Raw genomic sequence first — 18277 nt, 5'->3', positions numbered from 1 at the left:
ATGATAGAGAGTACATAAAGTGTTGAATGGTGGAACATCCCTCGACTGATTTCTGTCACATTACCTGTGATTAGCAGCAGGTAGGGACCCTCTTCGGAGGCAGCCCTACCCAGGGAGTGGCGCCCCTGTCTATGTGAGTCCCAGAGCACACTGACCCGGTGTGTAACATCTGGTATGGGTCCCAGCTTAGGGTTATAATTGAAGACCTCAATGGCATCTGCGGCGGAGAAGGTGGACTTCGGTACGGTGGAGATGGCGGAAGAGGCAAACCCATAGCGCCTGTACTCCAGAAGGGCGACTATGAAAGGGGTCTGTCTCCATGTTAGTGGTGACCTAATTTTGAACCTGGCAGTAGGTGCCTCGGAAGAGGTTAGGGCGTCCCCTGCTAAAAGCGACGCGCAGCTCTTTGGGTGCTGGTGGAACTGTGAGAAATGGGCAACCAGCACCAAACTACATCACTAGATTGTGACAGTAAATGTCCTGACACTGACGGGAAAGACAGAAGAACTGGTTGACTTCATGAAAGAAAAAGATATAGCCATACTTGGACTGTGTGAGACCAAGAAGAGTGGTATGGGAGAGATTCCTCTGAAAGAAGGATGCAGGCTGTATTGCACGAGGACCTGAAGCAAAAAATGGAGTGGCCATCATTCTTAGAAAGTAAATTCAAGATAATGTGGAATAATACAAAATGCGTCAGTGATAGAATGATGGTGGTGAGACACCAGTTTGAAAATGGCATGAAAGATCTATTTCAGTTGTGTGCCCCACAAACGGGTTGCATAGATGAACATCTAAGAGGACATTTTAGAGGAAGTGGAGAGACAGACAGAAGATAAGGAAGTGTTATTGATGGGAGATCTAAATGCACAAGTTGGAAGGGAAAGACAAGGAAAGGAAGATGTAGGGCCCTTTGGATATGGAAAGGTAAATCCAGAAGGCAAGTTCTTGGTGGATTTTTGCATGAGGAACCAAATGATTGTTGGAAACACCTGGTTTATGAAGAAGAAGTCAGAAGATTACAAGGTATGGTTGAGGAGACAGACGAACAAAGACCATGATTGATTAATCGTAGAGAAAGAACACTGGAATAACCTTTTAGATGTTACAGCCATGCCTGAAGAAGCCTGTGGTGGAGATCATAGAGTTGTGATGAAATGTTGCATGGCTTTTAGTGCCGGGATATCCCAGGACGGGTTCGGCTCGCCAGGTGCAGGTCTTTTTTATTTGCCTCCCGTAGGCGACCTGTACGTCGTGATGAGGATGAAATGATGATGAAGACAACACATACACCCAGCCCCCGTGCCATTGGAATTAACCAGTTAAGGTTAAAATCCCCGACCCAGCCGGGAATTGAACCCGGGACCCTCTGAACCGAAGGCCAGTACGCTGATTGTTCAGCCAACGAGTCGGACATAGAGTTGTGATAGGAATATTGAAAGTGGGAAAGATTGAAAAACCCCCATTAAGAAGAGAGAAAAGACTTAAAGTATGGAAGTTGAAGGAGAAAAGCATACAAGAAGAATTTCAAAAGGAAATAATAACCTTGGTACCCAGGACAGAGATGGGGAATGTTGAAGATGAATGGAAAAGATTTAAGGAAGCACTGGTTGGATGTGTAGAAAAGGTATGTGGTAGAACATCAGGAAATGTGAAAGACAAAGAGACACACTGGTGGAATGATAGGGAAAAGATTAAAGTGAAGGAAAAGAAAATGGCATGGAAAGCATGGAAAACATCTAAGACTGAAGAAAGTAGAAGAAAATACGTGGAGGCAAAGAATTTGACCAAAAAAGTAGTGGTAGAAGAAAAGAGGAAAAGCTGGCCTTATTCACACAGAAATTGAGAGATGATATGCAGGGGAGCAAGAAATTACTACATTTATCTTAAGAAACAAAAAGAGAGATCAAGTATCAGATTTGTGAAGGATGAAGGCAGCATAATATTAACAAAGCCAGAAGAAATAAGAAATAGATGGAGAGAGTATTTTCAAAAGTTGCTGAACATAAGAACTGATGAGTCATTCAATGGACGACCAGGAAAGGCAATTAGTTGATGAAGAAATTGCTAAAGAAATTACAATGAATGAAATTGAAATGGTAGTAAGAAAGATGAAGAATGGAAAAACTGCTGGAATAGATGAAACTTCAGTAGAGATGATAAAGGCATCTGGAGCTGTAGGCCTGCAGTGGACATATCGAATTCTCAGGATTGTCTGGGAGAATGAGGAGGTCCCTGAGGATTGGTAAAAAAGAATAATCATCCCAATTTTCAAGAAAGGTGATAAGAAAGTTTTGAAGAACTGCAGGGGAATTACTCTAATATCCCATGTTGCTAAGATAATGGAAAGGATACTGGAAAGTAGGATAAGGTTGAGGGTTGAAAAATCAGATACAGGAAAATCTGTTTGGTTTCAGAAGTGGAAGGGCAACAATAGAGCCCATTTTCATTATGAGACAACTAATGGAAAAGCAATGGGAGTATGTGAATGATATGGTGATGACATTCATTGAGAGTGAAAAGGCATATGACAATGTCCCCGGGACTAAAGTTTTGGACAGTCTGGTGCAAAAAGGAATTGGACAGTGATTAATAAAAATGATCATGGCAATGTACAAGGAATGTTGTAGTTGCGTGCAAACACAAGTTGGCAGGACAAGTTGAGAGTCGAATACAGGCAGTCGAAATGAAGTTCATGAGGAGTACGATACAGAAGATTAGAAGAGACAAAATAAGGAATGAGAAAATCCAGGAAGAAATTGGAGTGGAAAAAATGAATGATAGAAAAGAGCCGACTAAGATGGTTTGGGCACGTAAAGCAAATGAGTGACGAAAGAATGCCAAAAAAAGGTGATGGAAATGCAAATGCAAGGAAGGAGAGGCTGTGGACGACCACGATTGAGATGGAAGGACACAATCCAACACAGTATTATAGAAAGAAACCTGGACTGGGACACAGTGTTGGAGGAGGAGTGGTGGAAAGACTGAAGAAAGTGGAGAGGAACCATATTTGCCCCTTCCTGGTTACAGCTCGATAAAGGGAAATGATGATGATGATGATGATGATGATGATGAGTACCATTATAGGAGGAACACCATGGTTCTGCTTTACCAGTGATTAGTACTATTATGAGGGGCTGGTGACCTGGATTGTGGACCCTTTTGGGCAATTAGTATCATTTCAGAAAATATGGCATTGTGAATTGGATCCACTGATTTTTTTTGGATTCTTGGTCATTTTTTATCATTCATTTTAGTTACTTGTCAGTGGATACATTTTTAACACATTGCTGACCACACATCATTAATGTTTACATCGTTGTCATCGTGAAAGTCACTTGAATAAATAAGCACCCTAGGTAAATAACGGCGTGTAGAGGCTTGAATATCACTTCCACTATCACACTCACATTCAGTTTCCACTAATTCATTATCACTGTATCCATTTGAACGATCATTGGCATATAATTCTTCTAAAATATCGTCGTCAGCTAACACCGTATTCCATCTTGTCATTGACTGAACCGGCAAAAAGCAAGTTGACGTTTCGAAACTAAATCAAAGAATAAAAGAGGCCGTGATTAAAAGAAAAGTGGCAGATATACATCTACGATTTATTCTACTCAATGTGCAAGTCCGAAATAGTTCAGTATATGGTCAAGAGATTTCACAGGAAGACCGAAAACAATGTCGTGAATAAAACCGAGATTTCTCGGGACCCGTCACCTACCGCTGGCGAGCGTACTGCAAGATTTCTCGGGGCCCGTCACCCATGTATTAAGTTTTAATTATCGCTTCATTTTGTTGCACCTCGTACCAGTAGGGGCTGAAAACGTAGCTGTTAGGCCCCTTTAATCAACAAACATAATCATCATCGTCATTGTCATCATTATCACTGTATCCATTTGAACGATCATCGGCATATCGTCCCCACTCTGGCAAACTAGCGAAACTGACAAACTAACGAATCTGTAGTTCTGAAGTTCTGGTTTAGATTTTGTTATTTATATATTGTCTACCCTCTAACAAAGTCTCACATCTTCAGCTCGTTCTGTATGCCTAACACATAAAACGAATAATTAAATATAAAAATTGATTTGACTTGAGTAATCACAACTTCTTTCAGCTCTCCTAATCTTTTAACAAAATCAGATTCGTTAGTTTGCCAGAGCAGGGACGATATAATTCTTCTAAAATATCGTCGTCAGCTAACACCGTATTCCATCTTGTCATTGACTGAACCGGCAAAAAGAAAGTTGACGTTTCGAAACTAAATCAAAGAATAAAAGAGGCCGTGATTATAAGAAAAGTGGCAGATACTCAATCTGACGTAATTAGTCTCCCAGCCATCTATCAAACTAGGAGAGTAGTTCCTGACCTTGGCCTTATATATCCTACTCTCTCTGGCTGATATAAGTCCCCCTGGCTGTCTCTTGAAAATTCTGGAACATTATGTGTCTCAGCCAGGTAGTGGGACTTGCCCGTGCTGTTATGTTGGTTGTTTCATGGATTTTCCTTTCGAGATTCCAAGGTATACCTGCTACGATCTTGGTCTTGTCAAATGATATATCATGTCTTGATTATTAGGAATGCTTAGCTACAGTTGAAATATCTGTCTCTTGGTTCTTGGTGTGACAGATGTGTTTAGCTGGGTAGAGATCAGACGGTTTGTTTCACCGATGTAACATGTTCCGCAGCTACATTCAATGTGGTAGACTCCAGGAGCCTGTAGTTCTATTATGTCTTTTGTTGGTGGTAGATAACGGGCTACTTCTATGGCAGCCTTTACGTTGTTTTCTTCTGATTTTCTAAAAATTCGTCGGATGTTATTGAGCGAGTAGCCATTTCTCCTGAGGGTTCTCGTAAGGTGTTATTTCTCTTCTTCAAAGTGTTGTGCATCCGATATCGCTATGGTCCTGTTAATCAGTGATGTTAGAACAGCGTACTTTTGTGATGGATGGTAATGAGAAGAGGCGTGTAGGTACCTGTCTGTGTGTGTGTGTGTTTCCTGTATGGTGTGTGACTCAGAGTCCCATTGGTGTTCCGTTTTACTAGGACATCCAGGAATGGTAGTTTGCCGTTTTCTTCGATTTCCATAGTGAACTGAATATTTACATGGATAGAGTTGAGATGATTGAGAAATAACTGCAGGTTGTTGCTCCCCATGAGGCCAGATCATGAACGTGTCATCCACTTAACGGAGAAAGTATTTCGGTTTCAGGATAGATCTGACTAAGGCTTTCTGTTCGACTTGTTCCATATACATGTTTGGTATTATTGGAGAGAGCGGTGATCCTATCGCGGCCCCTTCTGTCTGTTCATAGAACTCCTCAAAGTAGAAATAGTGGCGTTAAGGCATTTTTAGCTAGTGCTGAGAGGACTTTTGGAAGTTTCTGGTCTAATAGCGAAAATACTTCTGTTAGTGGCACCTCGGTGGAAAGTGACGTGGTGTCAAAACTTACTAATAAGTCCATACTTTCGATTGATAGGTCCTTAAGGAGCTGGTAGAAATGTCGGGAGTCCTTCACATAGGTTTCAGTGTGTCGTGTATGTGGCTGAAGCAGTCCAGCTAGGTAACAGGCAATATCGTGTATTGAGAGTTCCTATAGCGCAGAGTCGCAGAGGTATGCTTTGTTTATGAATTTTTGGGAGGCCATACAATTTAGGAGGTATCGGGTCCAAGGAAGTCAATTTCTTCTGTATTTTGGTTGAAATGCTGGGAATTTTCACTAGTCTGTGTAGTTAGTTCTTAATCCGATTGGTAGGGTTTCTTATTTTCCTATATGTATAATCAGTGAGTAATTGTTCTATTTTCAGTTTGTAGCTGGTGCGTTTAATGACCTGCATAAACAGAAACCTATCAGGAAGAAGAAGAAGAGAAGCTGGCGCATGTCAATATTACCTAGCATTGCTTTTGTCTGTGGGTATGATTATTGTTTCCGTATCTTGATGTACTGTTTTTAGAGCATGAATTTCTTCTTTGGTCAGGTTGGATGGCGGCAGCTTTGAGGTTCTCAGTAGACTTGTTTTATCTGATGTCTTCTGCAGATTTGGTAGGGAGGTGTTGGATTGCAATTTAAATTTTAATAATTATTTCTTCCACCGGATTGCAGTTTCAACTTTGGAAATTATTTCTTCCACCCTTATCCTGTTAGGAGCTACTGCGTAGTTGAGTCCTTTTTTCTAGGTTCACTGTTTCGGTTTCTGTTTTAGTAGGAGGCAGGAAAATTTCTTGTTTTGTTTGGCAGTAGATAATTCCAGTGTATGCTGAGATTGTGTGTTGTAATGCTGTCTAATATGGCCCAGTCATTGAGAGACAAAGTACTGGTAAGTTCCAAGTGGAGGTGATATAATTTACTGTTGAGGTGGTCCAGAGTCTGTCAGGTGTCAATGATCCGTTCCCTGAAAATTTTAATTCTGGTTTTGTGAAGAATACAGACTGTCCGTTCGTTCTTGGTGTGATATTTCAGTCTCACACATGCTGGTATAATGCTGTTATCCCTGCAGTGTTTCAGAAAGGCAAGTCGAGCCAGGTAGTTACTCATCTTTCGAAGGTTGTCTAACTGCCTAGTAGCTTTGAGAAGATCCTCCCCATATAGGATTCGTGTCTTAGAAGTGAAGTTTCCACGGTGTGTAGAATTATTTTGTTCTTCTTCTGGGTTGAGCCATGTTGTTGTTTTCTGTATATTCCGTACAGTTTGCCGACGTTTCGAATACATTGCAGTATACTTTGAAATACCCCTATTACAAGATATTAGAATCATTCCATATTGATGGTTTTCGCTTTACAGAGCAAAAAATTAAATGTATCCTCCCAATTCAAGACAAAACATATTCCATCATTAGATGGAGCAATGAAATTCAAACATGTTTCGACTCGTTTGAGCCATCTTCATTGAAATAAGGGGGGGTTAAAGGAATCTACATAATATAAGCTAAAGATGTGCTAAAAACGGAATAAATGAAAAACAAAAAAGACAGATGGAAATAAAAACAACAGCAATATACAGTATTTACATCACTAGATGGAGCAATAACTCGTTGAGACAAATTCAGTGAACAAAGGGTTAATATAAAACATAATTGAAACCAAAAATGTGCAAAACATAAGAAAATAAAGATAACAGACAAAATTGAAACAATAAGTGCTAATAGTGAGGTTGCGAACCTCTTAGATTGACATTTTTTAGTTAGATAACACTTCAAAAACAGGACAAAATCACTGTGTTGAAAATTCAATAAGTTCCAAGTGGAGGTGATATAATTTACTGTTAAGGTGGTCCAGAGTCTGTCTGGTGTCAATGATCCGTTCTCTGAAAAGTTTAATTCACTGAAGATGGCTCAAACAAGCCGAAACATGTTTGAATTTCATTGCTCCATCTAATGATGAAGTATGTTTTGTATTGAATTAGGATACATTTAATTTTTTGCTTTGTAAAGTGAAATACCCCTACTCAATCCGAGATACAGTTTCCCAAGCAGCAACTACACTGCGAGAGTAGTTCCTGACATTGGCCTTATATATCCTACCCTCTCTGGCTGATGTAAGCCCGCTGGCTGTCTCATGATAATTCTGGAACTTCATGTGTCACAGCCAGGTAGTGAGAAAGGCCCATGCTGTTATGTAAATAGAGAATTGTCCTGCGTGTTTATGTTGAGCTCCGTATCTCTTAATCTATGTATGTTAGGCATTCATGAATTGCTGAATTTATATCCTTCTTCTAAATTCACATCGTTTGGGTGTTTCTTAATTTTGATAGCCCCATGGATTTTGTTGTAGAGATTCCAAGGTATAGCCGCTAGGATCTTGGTCTTGTCAAATGATATTTTGTGTCTTGTTTTGTAGGAATGCTTGGCTACAACTGAAATATCGGTGTCTTGGTTCTTGGTGTGATGGATGTGTTCCTTTAGGCGGGTAGAGATCCTATGTTTTGTTTCACCAACATAACATGTTCCGCGGCTACATTCAGTGTTGTAGACTCCAGGGAGCCTGTAGTTCTATTATGTCTGTTATTGGTGGTAGATAATGGGCTAACTTCTGGTGTGGTTTATAGGTGGTTTTTATATCATATTTGTCCAGTATCTTGCTGATCCTGTCTGAAGGGTTTCCAGTGTAAGGAAATATCGCTGTTTTTGCGCGGGTCAGTTCTACCTCCCCTTGTTTTCTTCTATGGGCCTGTTTTTTGTTTTCTCCTGCTTTTCTAAAAACTCGTCGGATGTTATTGAGCGAGTAGTCAGTTCTTGTGAGGTGTTCTTTCTCTTCTTCGGGGTGTTCTGTGTCCTATACTGTATGTCTATGGTCCTGTTAATCAGTGATGTTAGAACAGCCTGCTTTTGTGATGGATGGTCATGAGAAGATGTGTGCAGCTATCTGTCTGTGTGTGCGGGTTTCCTTTTTACTGCGAGACTCAGAGTCCCATTGGTGTTGCGTTTTACTAGGACATCCAGGAACGGTAGTTTGCCATTTACCTCAGTTTTCATGGTGAACTGAATATTTGAGCTGAGATGGTTGAGAAATAGTTTCAGATTGCTCCTATGATGCCAGATCACAAACGTGTCATCTACGTAACGGAGAAAGCATTTCGGTTTCAGGGTGGATGTGGGTAAGGCTTTCTGTTTGAAGTGTTCCATATTTGTCTTTAGTATTATTGGAGGAGCGATGATCCCGTTGCAGTGATGTTTTTTGTTCGTAGAACTCCAACTACATACAGGACACACTGAAACCTACATGAAGGACTCCCTAATTTCATCCATCTCCTTAAGGACCTATCAATCGAAAGTATGGACTTATTAGTACGTTTTAACATCACGTCAGTTTTCACTAAGTAAGTTTTAACATCATGTCAGTTTTTGCCAAGTTGCCTTTAACAGAAGTATTTCCTTTATTAGACCAGAAACTTCCAGAAAACCCATCAGCGCTAGTTAAAAAATGCCTGAACGCCACTTGTTTCTACTTTAAAGGGGAGCTCTACAAACAGACAGAAGGGGCAGCGATGGGATCACCGCTCTGTCCAATAATCAAGGTGTGAAAATTTAAATTTATAATTCCACCTTTACAATACTGTAATCATCTTTATTAATAAAACTACAGTAAACTATATTGGTGATACATGTTTTGTCCTCTTATGGGGCATCTTCAGTTACACACAAAATAATTGGAAATACGGTAAGGTCACATTAAAATTAATGAATAAAAAGTCTGTGATTCCTGTGAAGCGGCATATTAGCGTCTTGTCAATCTTGAATCTTAAAATAACACAACATGATGTGAACCATGATGTCCAGTTATTGCACAGGTTAAAATGTCCTTACATGCGGGGAATTACACAAATATAAAACAACATGAGTGGCTATGTGAATTAAATTAATGAAAAAGTTATCCTGACATTGTGAACATGATGTGCATGTTCTTGAATGTGTACATAAAATAGTATAATATTGATGCAGCGTTAAAATAGCTTCTCGTGTTGAGTTGAAGAAAGGTGGACCTATGTTGAATGATGCAAGTTGAACTTGGTTGTGTTGTTGACAATATGGGCCTAAAAAAGGAAAAAAAAAACAAAACTGAATTAACTAATGAAAAATTCACTGTGGAATGTAAACTGTGTGCCCATCTGGTCACTCGCCTTCTTGCCCGTCCTATGCCGTCCACCTCACATCAAGTGTTGAAGCTGAGTGCGGTCCTCGAAGGCCGTTGAGGACTGACTTGGAGGAGGGGTTGTGGGGAGTTTGATGTAAGTGGAGATGTGTGAGGTAATGCATTACTTATGCACCTTTGTGTAAAGAACTTTATTAAAGTATGAAGGCTTTCATGGCCAGTCTCAATATAATAAAAATCTTCCGGGCTATTATGCCGTGGTCCACTCCTCTCGCTTCTTCCAGACGTTTCGACTACTGCTGCAGTAGTCATCTTCTTTGGCGTCGTGTAGATACGTTCTACTGTATCCTGCTGGCGACTGTGAAAGTTGTTTGGGAAGCAGCTATTTACATGTATGTGTGCAGCCTACAAACTTAAAAACAGAATTAAATTACATAAGGAATCTTGCCAAAATTAATGGTTATAAGATCGAAATAGTAAACCGCCTACTTCATAAGATTAAAAACAAGTTATCCACAAACCTTATACCAGACAAACCTAAAAGAACTAAATACGCCACTTTTACATATAGTAACCCAGCTATCCACCAAATTGCTAACACTTTCAACAAATATAACACGAACATAGCCTTCAGAACAACCAACACAACACAAAACATATTTTTCAATTATAATAAAATCAATAATAATAACAACAGTAAATATTCAGGCTCAGGAGTGTACATGTTAACATGTTTCCAGTGTGGATTTTCATACGTTGGACAGACTGGACGAAGCTTCCTTATAAGATACATGGAACACTTCAATGCATATAAGCACAATAAATATTTGGCAATGAGCATGCACATGAAGGAAACAGGTCACCATTTTACTTCAATAGAAAAGGATCTCTCAATAATCAGGAATACTAATAAGGGTAAACTTCTAAATGAATTAGAGAATATAAATATTTTTCTGGACAAAACTTTTAATAAATATCACAACCTTAATGACGATACGGAAGTTAAGAATCCCTTATATATGTTAACGGCTAAGTTATTAGAAACAGTCAATCTAAAGCAAAACAAGATCCCACGAACATTTAAATTTGTCATATCAACAACTCCACTTCTCCCCCCGAATACTAAGCCTGCATTTGCCCCTCCAAACAGTCCCCCTCCCACATTGACACCGACATGTAATGCTCCGCCCAATTCCGCTCCCCCTCAGCGTGCCCTCTCCCTCCATCACATCCTTACAACACGCGAAGTAGGAACTCCAGACAGACCAACGCTGCTAACACAACAAGATAGATATAAATACGGCGTATGAGTAAGTACCCACTTTACATAACACACAATACTGGATATTTACATACGCTTTAAACACACACGTCAAATACGTCTTTTTGTTCTTTTGCAGTTTAATGACACTCTATTCATCGAGATTCCTACATCTTCTAGAAGACTACACTTTTATGTGAAAATCAAATCTAACCTTCAAATACTGATATAATCTCTCCTCATAGCAGCTCCAACCAGTACACTTTCGCAGCGGTTATATCAGAGAGTATCTTAAACCAATCAACTTATTGAAGATACATCATAACATTCGCCTTTTCTTAACCTATCTTTTAAAGTTGGAATGTATAATATAAACAAAATTCACCCTCTGACTTACATTAGCAGCTACCGCAGCAAATATATGCTGACTTTCACAACGAAGAGGATCCATTTCAGTTCCAGACACACGCCGTTTTTAGAACTTTATATCGATACAAATACTTTTTTTGACAAGATTCTAAATTAGTCTACAATAATTTTAACGTGTGCTTGTACTTCCCAATATCATATTTTTTAACCACTGTTCCATAAATTTTAATATCATAACAAATCTTAGCTCAATTCTTATAAACCATAATATGTTATAGTCTTTTTAAAAATGTTTGTTTTAAGATTAGTTAATATGCTGATGATGCCCAATAAGAAGGGTGAAACATGTCCATAATATTCACATCTTTTATGTCTAATAACCACGTAACGTGGTACTGTATGTATTGAATAGGTTGAATAATAAATGTATACCTTTTGTAAATTAAGTGAGATATTTTTCTTTGTCACGCACATTCTTTAGAGTTGCCTCATTTAGTTACAGTATCTGCAAATTGACTTTTCATGATGGCACATTGCAATAGGATGATTATTTCCATACCGAAAACATGATCTATGTTCAATTAAGGGTTCAGAACATTTATTGTCTTTTGATTCGACTCGGAGAACAGGAGTATGCTTATTTTTTAAGTCCATTAAACTTTTTGAGGCAGATTTGTCCACCATAGCTTCCTCATAAACATTTTGTACGTTATAATGAGAGTCCGCGAGGCGACGGCACTGGAGCCGCTCATTAGACATACCACAGATGAATCTGTAGAGTAACATTTCTTCAAGATCGCAAAACTCACAGTTTTTGCTTAATCATCACAACTCTGCAAAATAATATGCTAGTAATTCATTAGGTAACTGATCATGTCCATTAAATTTAAATCTTTGTACATATTTGCTCGGTCTCAGGTAGTAATGAGTTGATAACAATATAAGAGCAGCACTGTACGACAAATTACCTACCTTGTTAGGTGCCGCTAATGAGCGGAGTGTTACATATATAGTTTTACCACAAGCTGAGAAAAGAATTGCTTTCTTCTTTATCTTGGAAGTAATACCATTTGCTTCAAAATACAACCTATGTCTGAAAAGTTCCAGGGCTTAAGTCGTAAAAAATAAAGAAGTTGCACTTACCAAATAATGATCTTCGCTCCTGTCGAAGTAGTCACCTTGGCTATCTATACACAACAGCCAGCATTTCTGGAGGTCTTGGGAGCAGGCAGGGTAATTGTCAACTGCGATGCTTGTATGCTCATGTGTCACAGCCTGTTGGATGTCTACGATATATTGATGAAGCTTTCCTTTTAGTCACAATTTCACTCGCGGAAACAAGAAAAAATCGTTAGGCGAGAGGTCAGGCGAATATGGTGGATGTGGGTGGACAGTGACAGAATGTCTGGCCAGATAGTAACAGATAAAGCGATGTGAGGTCTTGCATTGTTGTGCAGTAAGAACCAGTCCTGCAACTGCCACAAATCAGGGCAGCAATGTTGAATTGCTTGTCGCAAACTTTTCAAGACTTTGATGTAAAGAGTTTGTTTCACTGTTTCACCTGGTGGAACGTACTCATGGTGAACTAACCCTTTACTGTCAAAGAATGCGATAAACAATTGCCTTTGTTCTCAAAGGTTGACGTTTGGCTTTTTTCGAGGCTGGTGATCCAGGACTCCACCATTCTGCACTTTCACACTTCGTGTGGGGGTCATACTGGTAACACTAAGTTTCATTCCCAGCAATAATCTTTGTTGGAAATGTGGGATCATATCTGGCTCTATGCAGTAGTTCCGCAGAAATTCTTTATCTTTCCTCTTTCTGGTCGTCTGTTAGGCTTTGCGGAACGAGTTTTGCATTAAGTTTCCGTTGGCCTAAATCGTCGCTATTATGAGAATACCGTGGTTTACAGAGGTGAAAGACGGTGCTGGCATGAATGGGTGGATATAGAAAAGTCAGAAGATTAATTTAAAACTTTAAAATTAGTTCTATATTTCTTTGTCTTACTTTTTTTTTCTTTTCTATCTTAAACTTTACAATTTGCTAAGCAAATAACAAATCAGGTACAAAATTAGCTGGGGTAACAATCTTAGAAAATCAGAAAATCAACAAATAACCAATTAACAAACTGAGCTTGAAGATCCCTAATTACAAATTGTACATGAGGGCTACTGCTCCTTTTAACCAACAATCAAGGAGACAGATCTCCCAATTTTCACATGACTGGAAAGCTTCTTTGCTCTACAAATTTACATTTTGGGAGTCTATTTTCTAAAATTCTCACTTTCTAGGCCTATCAAAGGCACAAGCTACTTTTAACAAAACAACAATATTCACCGTCTTAACTGCTCAACAGTCTGATTTGCTTTTAAAATGAAATGAATAAGGTTAACTGTAAAAGGTGTAACAAGTACCCATTCTACCTGGTCTTATTTAAAAACAAAACGTTAATTGCTGGCCGAACATCAAAATGTTAGGAAGCAAACACTTACACTCCTTGAGATTTACATGAAGTACTTAAAACACTACTGGGGCTTACGGCCCGACGTTACAGAGGCTAAGCCTATACTACGTAGGTGGCTAGATGCAGAAGAATATTTAAGTTACAGAAATTACTACAAGATTTTTAAGGCTACAAAATCATAGTCACCTCAATAACAAGTTGAGAGGGAATACAAAAGGGTTCCTCACTCTTTATTCCCTACTTTTCTAGTAAGTTCTTTTGGCTTGTTTGAGAATTTACATTTCAAAATAAAAGTTACATTGCAAAAGAAATTTGAAACTTTCCCCTCGAGCTAGCTTTCAAAGACAATTACGTTGTTGAGCAGGATCTGCCATTACCTTGAGCTGTGGACCTCCCGAAGATGGACAGGGGAACCCTTTACCCGTGCCTCCATTATGAACACACTCTAGATTGGAGCGATCACAAAGACAACATGGCTTGAAATGTGCCAGCTTTTATAGCAGAGAGGAAGGTTCCAAATTTCTCTGGGTCAAAACCCTGACACCCCCACAGTTTTCATTGGACAATCAAATACACATCAAAAAACCGTGATTGGTTACTTAAATAAATGTACAAAATTTCTCATTGGCCGACATCTTAGGTTGGCGGAAAGAGATAGAAGTGTTGATAACTTTTGAACACCAAAAACAAACTACTGTATAAACAATTCAGTTTAGGAAACCTTGATACAAAAACTTACTTTGAAAATGAATAGTTAATTTTCACCCCAGAGGGTGCAACATAAGTTGATAGTAGCGACATCTGTCAAGAAATGTTGAAACTATTTTCAAAATGAGTTTCAGATTTCCTGATCTAAATAGCCTTCTCCAAGGTGCTAGTTTTAAATGCACCGGGCGGGTGTACCTCTGGTACAGTCACGTAAAATCTTATGCCACGTCACGATTCAAATTAAGCTCTTCTGATATCGCACGCACAGTTACACGATGGTCTTCTTGCAATAACTGCCTTACACCATCGGAATGTGCTGTCAACGGGTGGCCAGTTTTGGAGTCGTCTTGCACTGAATCTCTGCCTTTTTGAAACATTTTGTGCCACTCGAACACACAACTTCTTGACAGTGCATCGCCTCCATATGCTTGTGTAATCATTGTCCATGTTTCACTAGGGGTTTCCTGAGCTTAGCGCAAAACTTAATCTTCACTCTTTTTTTCACAATCAGCATCCGTTGTGTCATCGTCACTAAACCAAACAGTGTTGCTAAGCACAGCTGTGCCACCTAGTGCGTGTGTGTGGAAACATGGCTAAGGTCATCTCAGAATGTACACATACCAGGTAACAAAACCAATATTTGTTTCTTTGTTCACATTGCAACCTCATAAATACAACACTTGTACCAGAACTTTTCTGACAACAGGTGTAGAATTCTGTTGCTCTGCATCCATCTCCCATGACTCGGATGATCCTGGTATAAATTCACTTAGAACAAACTGCACCAGTAATAACTTGCATCAGAGGCCCATTGCTGCTTTGAGGATTAGATTCGGTCTTTTTAATAATTTTATATCCTCGTTGCCACATAACTTAGTAGTAGGTACATTTATTGACCTGACCCAAATCATACACACAATTCAGTGTGATCAACAAGTATAGAATCTCTATATTGTTTTTAATCCTTCTCTTGGAGTCCACGGTTATGGCCCTCCGGGTAGTGTTTCCTGTTACAGCTCCTATGATCATCTCTGACATTCTTCAAAATATGTTGGCTTGTTCAGAGATTTAAAAAAAATTAAGCTTAGGGGTATACCTTTGGTGTAAGATTATACAAATATTCTCGTAGAAATTGAGTAAATTTCCTTTCTGCACTCTGTGTAGTATATTTTAAATCTTGATTAATAGAAGCGAAATGATGGCTGAAATCAACCATATGTTCTTCATAGCTGAAATCCTATTATGCTTTTTTTTTTTTTTTTTTGCATTTACATCATGTGAAAACTTCTTCCCATTTGACCAGTCTAAAAGGAATTAAATTTGTACATTTATGTTTATAAATTCCTGAATTTGAATATTTATTAGTGTTGTTGATTGTGTGTGTATTGTAGAATATGTTAGAATTTGTTCTAAAGTCTATGTTGAAATTCTGTTTTTTAATGATCTGAAAAATGTTGTTATTGTAGATGAATGTAAGGAATTTTTCTTTTGTTTCTTTAACTAATATTTCAGGTTTATTTTTTAATTTATTGAGTATTTTGTTGACATAATTTTTATTGCAGCCAGTATTAACAGCAATATTATATATGTTATTAATTTCTTTTTTGTTATTGTTTATGGATAAAGGAATGTTTAGGCTTCTATAGATTAAACTAAAAAAGCAGCCTTTTTATGACTACCCAGATAAAGGGATTTCTGTCTGATTATATTTTAAGTTTGAGTAAGTTTTTAAAAATGATACCATATGTGAAGTGATTGTCATTCTTTATTCTTAGTAATTGCAAGATCTAAGTAATTTAATGATGTATTGACCTCAGAATCTAAAGTCAATTTAGTGCAAGGATCTAAAGAATGTGAATGCTGATGTAAGGTTTTCCCATCCGTAAAACTGTGATTTATTATAGTAATTATGCTATCAATATATCTTGTTGACAATTTTCCATTTTTTGTCTCGATTTTTGTTGAGGATTGATAGTACACACGATATGGAAATGAAATTAACCCATTCTGAAAGTTTTGTCTGACATTCTGTTTGAATAGAGTGCCAAATCTTGCAATCTGTTTTTTATGGAACTTGTCGGTATTGAACCTGCATTTTTATCTCGGACCATTAACTCTCTTGGTGCCAGGCGGTAGTGCGAGCATCCGCCCTTTAAATTGCCAGAGCCGATCTTGTCGGCCGTTAACAATCCAGTCGGAAGTTGCCAGAGCCGATTACATCGGCCGGCTTAAAATTCTGTGATATACGTAATTTTGAGGCAACCTATGGTGAAGTGCATACTTTCGTTACAACCTGTAGTAAAGGGGCTACACGTTATTGTGTGCCTGGCCTTGCTTTGGCAGTTTTAAGAGGGTGTTATACCTTTCACAAAAGTCGTTTCCTGTGTTTACAAATACCGCTAACCGGTCAGTAAGAGATTGCTCCTTGCAGTGAGTGGATTTGTGACAGGAAAATGGCATGTTATTCACGTGATAATTTTTCAGCAGGTATTGATGACAATAAATTAATACAGTATTTAGAACAGTGCGAAGTTAACGCTGATGATTTATCGGATAGTGATAAGGAATTTAGTTCAGAGAGTAGCGACGAAATTATACCGGACACGTCCGCGGAATCACCGCAGCTAAGCAAGAGGCGTTTAATTGTGTCTAACAGCACTAAAGCTACTCTGAATATGGTGGTAGATGAAACTAGTGATAACGAATATGATGATGATGATGATGATGATGATGATGTTGTGTCTGGAGAACATTTTGTGGAAATTTGTCCCAATGAACTCGACAACATTCCTCAACCTCCTGTCTCCTTCAAGGAAGTTCTTGGACCTAAACATGCCCTACCGTCTGATTCTCCGCCCATATCACACTTCAGTTTGCTCTTCACTTACTCTCTGCTAAACCTTATAGTCACATATAGTCCTCTATCATTACCTAAATGCCAGTCTCCGCGGGCCAAGCGTAGCGTGCCTGCCTCTCACCCGGAGGTCATGGGTTCGATTCCTGCCCAGGTCAAGAATTTTCGCCTGGTCCTGAGGGTTGGTTCGAGGTTCACTCAATCTAAGTGACCCTAAGTGATTGCAATTGAGGAGATATCTGAGGGTGAGAGGACCCCGATCTGGAAAACCAAGAATAATTACTGAGAGGCTCTGTCTCACTGACCATGATTCACCTCGTAAACTGCAGGTACCGAACTGAGCAGCGGTCGCTTAGTAGGTCAAAGCAAATCACGGATTTAGTGCCATACATTTCTTAATTTCGTTAATTCTGTTGTATTGTAAAATTATTTTTCTAATATATACTACAACTGAAAACGAGAAACTATTTTTTCTGAAAACAAAAACTATAATATCAACTACTATTTTTTACTTATCTAATAATTCAGAATTATTTTAATACTGTGTTGTCCGCACGTAGAAAATTTGTTGTCAGTATTTGCCAAGCATACACGCGAATTTTATCGGTGAGTAAAATTGTCTTGTTTTTATTAGTGACATATGTTTGAATTTTTATTTTTTACGTTTTTATTTTTCTCGTTCAAATTAGTTATTCTATAGAATTGTATTTAGAAATACATTATATATAATTACGGATATTCTTTTGTATCGTAAATTATTTTTTCAAAGTAAATATTGAGAGAGAAAGTGCGAAAATATTTTTCTCTTCCTAAAAATAAAAGTTTTCGACAACTATAAATCAACAATAAAACGTTTTTGACTGTTTATATCACTCCAAACCAGTTTCTTATTCTACGTAGTCGATATGTAGAAAATTTCATGCCGGTATTTGCTATACACCGGTAGATATACGCGAATTTTAAAATACATGTATTTCCACTGAAAACGGCCTGGCACTTTACAGTAGTAGAGTGGAGGCGGAG

General features: G+C 38.5%; 1 protein-coding gene across 1 annotated transcript in view; it reads left to right on the top strand.

Annotated features, from left to right (window-relative positions):
* Window positions 1–18277, top strand: part of crm (cramped chromatin regulator) — a 350810-nt gene that overhangs the window by 8782 nt on the left and 323751 nt on the right. The gene's annotated exons all lie outside the window — the stretch shown is intronic.

Source organism: Anabrus simplex, chromosome 3 (assembly GCF_040414725.1).
Source record: "Anabrus simplex isolate iqAnaSimp1 chromosome 3, ASM4041472v1, whole genome shotgun sequence".
NCBI lineage: Eukaryota > Metazoa > Arthropoda > Insecta > Orthoptera > Tettigoniidae > Anabrus > Anabrus simplex.
The sequence above is the reverse complement of the archived record's forward strand: the minus strand, read 5'-3'. Positions and strand labels throughout refer to the sequence as shown.